Source organism: Oncorhynchus mykiss, chromosome 3 (assembly GCF_057628025.1).
Source record: "Oncorhynchus mykiss isolate SJ-2025 chromosome 3, ASM5762802v1, whole genome shotgun sequence".
In the NCBI taxonomy this organism is placed as follows: Eukaryota; Metazoa; Chordata; class Actinopteri; order Salmoniformes; family Salmonidae; genus Oncorhynchus; species Oncorhynchus mykiss.
Genome location: NC_143024.1, coordinates 83,496,560 through 83,504,482, shown reverse-complemented (window position 1 = coordinate 83,504,482; position 7,923 = coordinate 83,496,560).

Genomic DNA, 7,923 nt, shown 5'->3' with positions numbered 1-7,923 from the left:
ACTTCAGGCCAAACATCTTTTGCATCTTTTACCATCACAATATAATCTAATGATTCAAATTCTCTCTCTTTTCCCCCCTCTCAATCTCTCTTTCTCCCCCTCCCAACCTCTCTCTCTTTCTCCCCCTCTCAACCTCTCGCCCCCTCTCAAACTCTCTCTCTCTCCCCCTCTCAACCTCTCTCTCTCTCTCTCTGTGGCTCCTGTCTTTGACAATTACCTTTTTCTTAATGTGTGTGAGATAGAGGGCTGCAGCGTGCCTGATGCTGTCTGACTCTGTCTGTCTGTCTGTCTGTTACACCAATTACTGGCACCACTGCACATCAGATAGGTGTGTGTGTGTGTGTGTGTGTGTGTGTGTGTGTGTGTGCGTGCGTGCGTGTGTGTGTGTGTGTGTGTGTGCGCATGTTTGTGTGAATGTCTCTGTATATTTGGAATCAAGAGAAACTACTCATCTGTAGTAGTTGCCACAATCCCAGACAATGACAAGCCAATCACAATTGTACAGCCGATCGTCAACAAATGTAGTGAGGCTTGCTGTTCTCAGCCAGGTCTCCCGTGATACAAGTCAGTATTCGACGTCCATCCATGTCTGAGGACGTCAGGTGATGACGTGGAAACAACAATAGGTGCTGTTACCTTCAGGTAGACTTTGGTTTTGCTAGGGTGTTGTGGATGGGATGGTGGATTAGCGTAAGCATCTGCCTCTGGTTCAAAGGGCAAGACGTTTCTAACCGTAATGAAAGAGAGAGAGAGAGAGAGAGAGAGATATAAGAGACTGTGTGTGTGAGAGAGAGGAGAGAGGCCATTATGGAAAACAAAGCCTTCACTATCTCATCCTGGAATATCCAAGGCCTGAGGTCATCTGCCTTTATGGAACACAAAGCCTTCACCATCTCATCCTGGAATATCCAAGGCCTGAGGTCATCTGCCTTTATGGAACACAAAGCCTTCACCATCTCATCCTGGAATATCCAAGGCCTGAGGTCATCTGCCTTTATGGAACACAAAGCCTTCACCATCTCATCCTGGAATATCCAAGGTCTGAGGTCATCTGCCTTTATGGAACACAAAGCCTTCACTATCTCATCCTGGAATATCCAAGGTCTGAGGTCATCTGCCTTTATGGAACACAAAGCCTTCACTATCTCATCCTGGAATATCCAAGGTCTGAGGTCATCTGCCTTTATGGAACACAAAGCCTTCACCATCTCATCCTGGAATATCCAAGGTCTGAGGTCATCTGCCTTTATGGAACACAAAGCCTTCACTATCTCATCCTGGAATATCCAAGGTCTGAGGTCATCTGCCTTTATGGAACACAAAGCCTTCACCATCTCATCCTGGAATATCCAAGGTCTGAGGTCATCTGCCTTTATGGAACACAAAGCCTTCACCATCTCATCCTGGAATATCCAAGGTCTGAGGTCATCTGCCTTTATGGAACACAAAGCCTTCACCATCTCATCCTGGAATATCCAAGGTCTGAGGTCATCTGCCTTTATGGAACACAAAGCCTTCACTATCTCATCCTGGAATATCCAAGGCCTGAGGTCATCTGCCTTTATGGAACACAAAGCCTTCACCATCTCATCCTGGAATATCCAAGGTCTGAGGTCATCTGCCTTTATGGAACACAAAGCCTTCACCATCTCATCCTGGAATATCCAAGGTCTGAGGTCATCTGCCTTTATGGAACACAAAGCCTTCACCATCTCATCCTGGAATATCCAAGGTCTGAGGTCATCTGCCTTTATGGAACACAAAGCCTTCACTATCTCATCCTGGAATATCCAAGGTCTGAGGTCATCTGCCTTTATGGAACACAAAGCCTTCACCATCTCATCCTGGAATATCCAAGGTCTGAGGTCATCTGCCTTTATGGAACACAAAGCCTTCACCATCTCATCCTGGAATATCCAAGGCCTGAGGTCATCTGCCTTTGGCATAAAGAGCAGGAACCTGGACTTCATCAAAGAAATCGGTAATAAAGACATTGTCATCCTGCAAGAAACCTGGTATAGAGGAGACGGACCCACTGGTTGCCCTCTAGGTTACAGAGAGCTGGTAGTCCCATCCACCAAACTACCAGGTGTGAAACAGGGACGGGACTCAGGGGGTAAGCTAATTTTGTATAGAGCAGACCTAACTCTGCTTAAATTAATCAAAACAGGAACATTTTACATTTGGCTAGAAATTAAAAAGGAAATGATCTTAACAGAGAAAAATGTCCTCCTGTGTGCTACCTATATCCCCCACTAGAACCCCCATACTTTAATGAAGACAGCTTCTCCATCCTGGAGGGGGAAATTTCCAGGCCCAGGGACTTGTACTAGTCTGTGGCGACCTAAATGCCAGAACCGGACAAGAACCCGACACCCTCAGCACACGGGGACAAACACCAGCCTGCAGGTGACAGCATTCCCTCCCCCATATGCCCCCTAGGCACAACTGTGACAACATAACCAACAAAAACAGGTCACAACTCCTGCAGCTCTGTCGCAAGCTGGGTATGTACATAGTTAATGGTAGGCTTCGAGGGGACTCCTATGGTAGGTACACCTATAGCTCATCTCTTGGCAGTAGTACTGTAGACTACTTTATCACTGACCTCAACCCAGAGTCTTTCAGAGCGTTCACAGTCAGTCCACTGACACCCTTATCAGACCACAGCAAAATCACAGTCTACTTGAACAGAGCAATACTCAGTCATGACGCATCAAAGCCAAAGGAACTGAGTAACATTAAGAAATGCTATAGATGGAAGGAATGCAGTTTGGAAACCTACCAAAAAACAATTAGGCAACAACAAATTCAATCCCTTCTAGACAATTTCCTGGGTAAAACGTTCCACTGCAATAGTAAAGGTGTAAACTTGGCAGTAGAAAATATAAAATATAACAGTATATTTGACCTCTCAGCTTACCTATCAAATCTAAAAAACTCAAATAGAAAACCGAAGAAAATTAACAACAATGACAAATGGTTTGATGAAGAATGCAAAAATCTAAGAAAGAAATTGAGAAACCTGTCCAACCAAAAACATAGAGACCCGGAAAACCTGAGTCTACGCCTTCAGTATGGTGAATCACTAAAACAATACTGAAATACACTACGGAAAAAGAAGGAACAGCATGTCAGAAATCAGCTCAATGTAATTGAAGAATCCATAGACTCTAACCACTTCTGGAAAAATTGGAAAACACTAAACAAACAACAACACAAAGAATTATCTATCCAAAATGGAGATGTATGGGTAAACCACTTCTCCAATCTTTTTGGCTCTATAACAAAGAACAAAGAGCAAAAACATATACATGATCATGATAGCAACAACAACTGCCCAAGTTACACCAGGAACGCACAATCCCTCCATCAGTGCTCAGACTGTCCGCAATAGGCTGAGAGAGGCTGGACTGAGGGCGTGTAGGCCTGTTGTAAGGCATGTGCTCACCAGACATCACCGGCAACAACGTCGCCTATGGGCACAAACCCACCATCGCTGGACCAGACAGGACTGGCAAAAAGTGATGTTCACTGACGAGCCGCGGTTTTGTCTCAGCAGGGGTGATGGTCGGATTCGCGTTTATCGTCGAAGGAATGAGCGTTACACCGAGGCTTGTACTCTGGAGTGGGATCGATTTGGGGGTGGAGGGTCCGTCATGGTCTGGGGCTGTGTGTCACAGCATCATCGGACTGGGCTTGTTGTCATTGCAGGCAATCTCAACTCTATGCGTTACAGGGGAGACATCCTCCTCCCTCATGTGGTACCCTTCCTGCAGGCTCATCCTGAAATGACCCTGCAGCATGACAATGCCACCAGCCATACTGCTCGTTCTGTGTGATTTCCTGCAAGACAGGAATGTCAGTGTTCTGCTACGGCCAGTGAAGAGCCCGGATCTCAATCCCATTGAGCATGAGTGGAACCTGTTGGATCAGAGGGTGAGGGCTAGGGCCATTCCCCCCAGAACTTGCAGGTTTCTTGGTGGAAGAGTGGGGTAACATTTCGCAGCAAGAACTGGCAACTCTGGTGCAGTCCATGAGGAGGAGATGCACTGCAGTACTTAATTCAGCTGGTGGCCACACCAGATACTGACTGTTACTTTAATTTTGACACCCACTTTCTTCAGGGACATTTCTGTTAGTCACATGTCTGTGGAACTTGTTCAGTTTATGTCTCGTATGTCTTGTTGAATCTTGTTATGTTCATACAAACATTTACACATGTTAAGTTTGCTGAAAATGAACACAGTTGACAGTGACAGGACGTTTCTTGTTTTGCCTGCCACTCCTGGGAACCCTGTACATATGTTAGGGCAGTTGGGGCCCTGCTTCAGCTCCAAATTACAAAACCTGCACAGACTCCCAGAGGGTTGCAGGTCTACAGATTTCCTTTTAGTCATTCATTATAATTAGAGAAACATCTAATAAACCAAACTGTTGCTTTAATTGGGAATGTACTTTATTGCACACAATCCTCAAATAAATTGATTTACATTTGGTCTAATGTGTGTGATATATATATATACAGTTGGGCAAAAACGTATTTAGTCAGCCACCAATTGTGCAAGTTCTCCCACTTAAAAAGATGCGAGAGGCCTGTAATTTTCATCATATGTACACTTCAACTATGACAGACAAAATGAGAGAAAAAAATCCAGAAAATAACCTGGTAGGATTTTTAATACATTTATTTGCCAATTATGGTGGAAAATAAGTATTTGGTCAATAACAAAAGTTTATCTCAATACTTTGTTATATACCCTTTGTTGGCAATGACAGTGGTCAAAGTTTTCTGTAAGTCTTCACAAGGTTTTTACACACTGTTGCTGGTATTTTGGCCCATTCCTCCATGCAGATCTCCTCTAGAGCAGTGATGTTTTGGGGCTGTTGCTGGGGAACACGGACTTTCAACTCCCTCCAAAGATTTTCTATGGGGTTGAGATCTGGAGACTGGCTAGGCCACTCCAGGACCTTGAAATGCTTCTTACAAAGCCACTCCTTCGTTGCCCAGGCGGTGTGTTTGGGATCATTATCATGCTGAAAGACCTAGCCACGTTTCATCTTCAATGCCCTTGCTGACGGAAGGAAGTTTTCACTCAAAATCTCACGATACATGGCCCCATTCATTCTTTCCTTTACACGGATCAGTGGTCCTGGTCCCTTTGCAGAAAAACAGCCCCAAAGCATGATGTTTCCACCCCCATGCTGCACAGTAGGTATGGTGTTCTTTGGATGCAACTCAGCATTCTTTGTCCTCCAAACACGACGAGTTGAGTTTTTACCAAAACGTTCTATTTTGGTTTCATCTATCCATATGACATTCTCCCAATCTTCTTCTGGATCATCCAAATGCTCTCTAGCAAACGTCAGATGAGCCTGGACATGTACTGGCTTAAGCAGGGGGACACGTCTGGCACTGCAGGATTTGAGTCCCTGGCGGCGTAGTGTGTTACTGATGGTAGGCTTTGTTACTTTGGTCCCAGCTCTCTGCAAGTCATTCACTAGGTCCCCCCGTGTTGTTCTGGGATTTTTGCTCACCGTTCTTGTGATCATTTTGACCCCACGGGGTCAGATCTTACGTGGAGCCCCAGATCGAGGGAGATTATCAGTGGTCTTGTATGTCTTCCATTTCCTAATAATTGCTCCCACAGTTGATTTCTTCAAACCAAGCTGCTTACCTACTGCAGATTCAGTCTTCCCAGCCTGGTACAGCTCTACAATTTTGTTTCTGGTGTCCTTTGACAGCTCTTTGGTCTTGGCCATAGTGGAGTTTGGAGTGTGACTGTTTGAGGTTGTGGACAGGTGTCTTTTATACTGATAACAAGTTGAAACAGGTGCCATTAATACAGGTAACGAATGGAGTACAGAGGAGCCTCTTAAAGAAGAAGTTACAGGTCTGTGAGAGCCAGAAATCTTGCTTGTTTGTAGGTGACCAAATACTTATTTTCCACCATCATTTGCAAATAAATTCATTACAAATCCTACAATGTGATTTTCTGGATTTTTTTTCTGATTTTGTCTGTCATAGTTGAAGTGTACCTATGATGAAAATTACAGGCCTCTCTCATCTTTTTAAGTGGGAGAACTTGCACAATTGGTGGCTGACTAAATACTTTTTTGCCCCAAGACAAAGGAGCTGATCGTGGAAAACTGGAAAAGGCAGTTCGAACAGGCTCCCATTAACATCAACGAGGCTGTAGTGGAGCGGGTCGAGAGTTTCAAGTTCCTTGGTGTCCACATCACCAACAAATTATCATGGTCCAACCACACTAAGACAGGCACGAATAAGCGGGCACGACAAAGCCTATTCCCCCTCAGGAGACTGAAAAGATTTGGCATCGGTCCTCAGATCCTCAAAAGGTTCTACAGCTGCACCATCGAGAGCATTCTGACTGGTTGCATGACTGCCTGATATGGCAACTGCTTGACCTCCGACTGCAAGGCATTACAGAGGGTCCATCCAGGACCTCTATACACCTCTATACCAGGCTGTATTTTTTAAAAAAATGTATGAACTTTTTTAAGCATTGTTGGTTAAAAGGGCTTGTAAGTAAGCATTTCACTGTAAGGTCTACTACATCTGTTGTATTATGGCACATGTGACAAATAAAATTTGATTTGATTCATTCTAAAAAATCAATCAACACACAATACCTCATAATGACAAAGTAAAAACACGTTTTTATAATTTTTGGCAATATATTACAAATAAAAAACAGAAATATAACATCACATAAGTATTCAGACCCTTTACTCAATACTTTATTTAAAACCCTTTGGCAGCGATTACAGACTCAAGTCTTCTTGGGTCTTCTTCTTCCTGAAGCCACAGTATACAGTTGAAGTTGGAAGTTTACATACACCTTAGCCAAATACATTTAAACTCAGTTTTTCACAATTCCTGACATTTAATCCAAGTTAAAATTCCCTTTCTTAGGTCAGCTAGGATCACCACTTTACAAAGAATGTGAAATGGCAGAATAATAGTTGAGAGAATGATTTAGTTCAGCTTATATTTCTTTCATCACATTCCCAGTGGGTCAGAAGTGTACATACACTCAATTAGTATTTGGTAGCATTGCCTTTAAATTGTTGAACTTGGGTCAAACGTTTCGGGTAGCCTTCCACAAGCTTCCCACAATAAATTGGGTGAATTTTTGCCCATTCCTCCTGACAGAGCTGGTGTAACTGAGTCAGGTTTGTTGGCCTCCTTGCTCACACACGCTTTTTCAGTTCTGCCCACACATTTTCTACAGCATTGAGGTCAGGGCTTTGTGATGGCTACTCAAATACCTTGACTTTGTTGTCCTTAAGCCATTTTGCCACAACTTTGGAAGTATGCTTGGGGTCATTGTCCATTTGGAAGACCCATTTGCGACCAAGCTTTAACTTCCTGACTGATGTCTTGAGATGTTGCTTCAATAAGTCCACATAATTTTCCTACCTCATGATGCCATCTATTTTGTGAAATGCACCAGTCCCTCCTGCAGCAAAGCATCCCCACAACATGATTCTGCTACCCCGTGCTTCACTGAAGGGATGGTGTTCTTCAGCTTGCAAGCCTCCCCTTTCTTCCTCCAAACATAACGATGGTCAAACAATTATATTTATGTTTCATCAGACCAGAGGACATTTCTCCAAATAGTACGATCTTTGTCCCCATGTGCAGTTGCAAACCGTAGTCTGCCTTTTTTTAATGGCGGTTTTGGAGCAGTGGCTTCTTCCTTGCTGAGCGGCCTTTCAGGTTATGTCGATATAGGACTCGTTTTACTGTGGATGTAGATACTTTTGTACCTGTTTCCTCCAGCATCTTCACAAGTTCCTTTGCTGTTGTTCTGGGATTGATTTGCACTTTTCGCACCAAAGTACGAGATCTCTAGGAGACAGAACTCATCTCCTTCCTGAGCGGTATGATGGCTACGT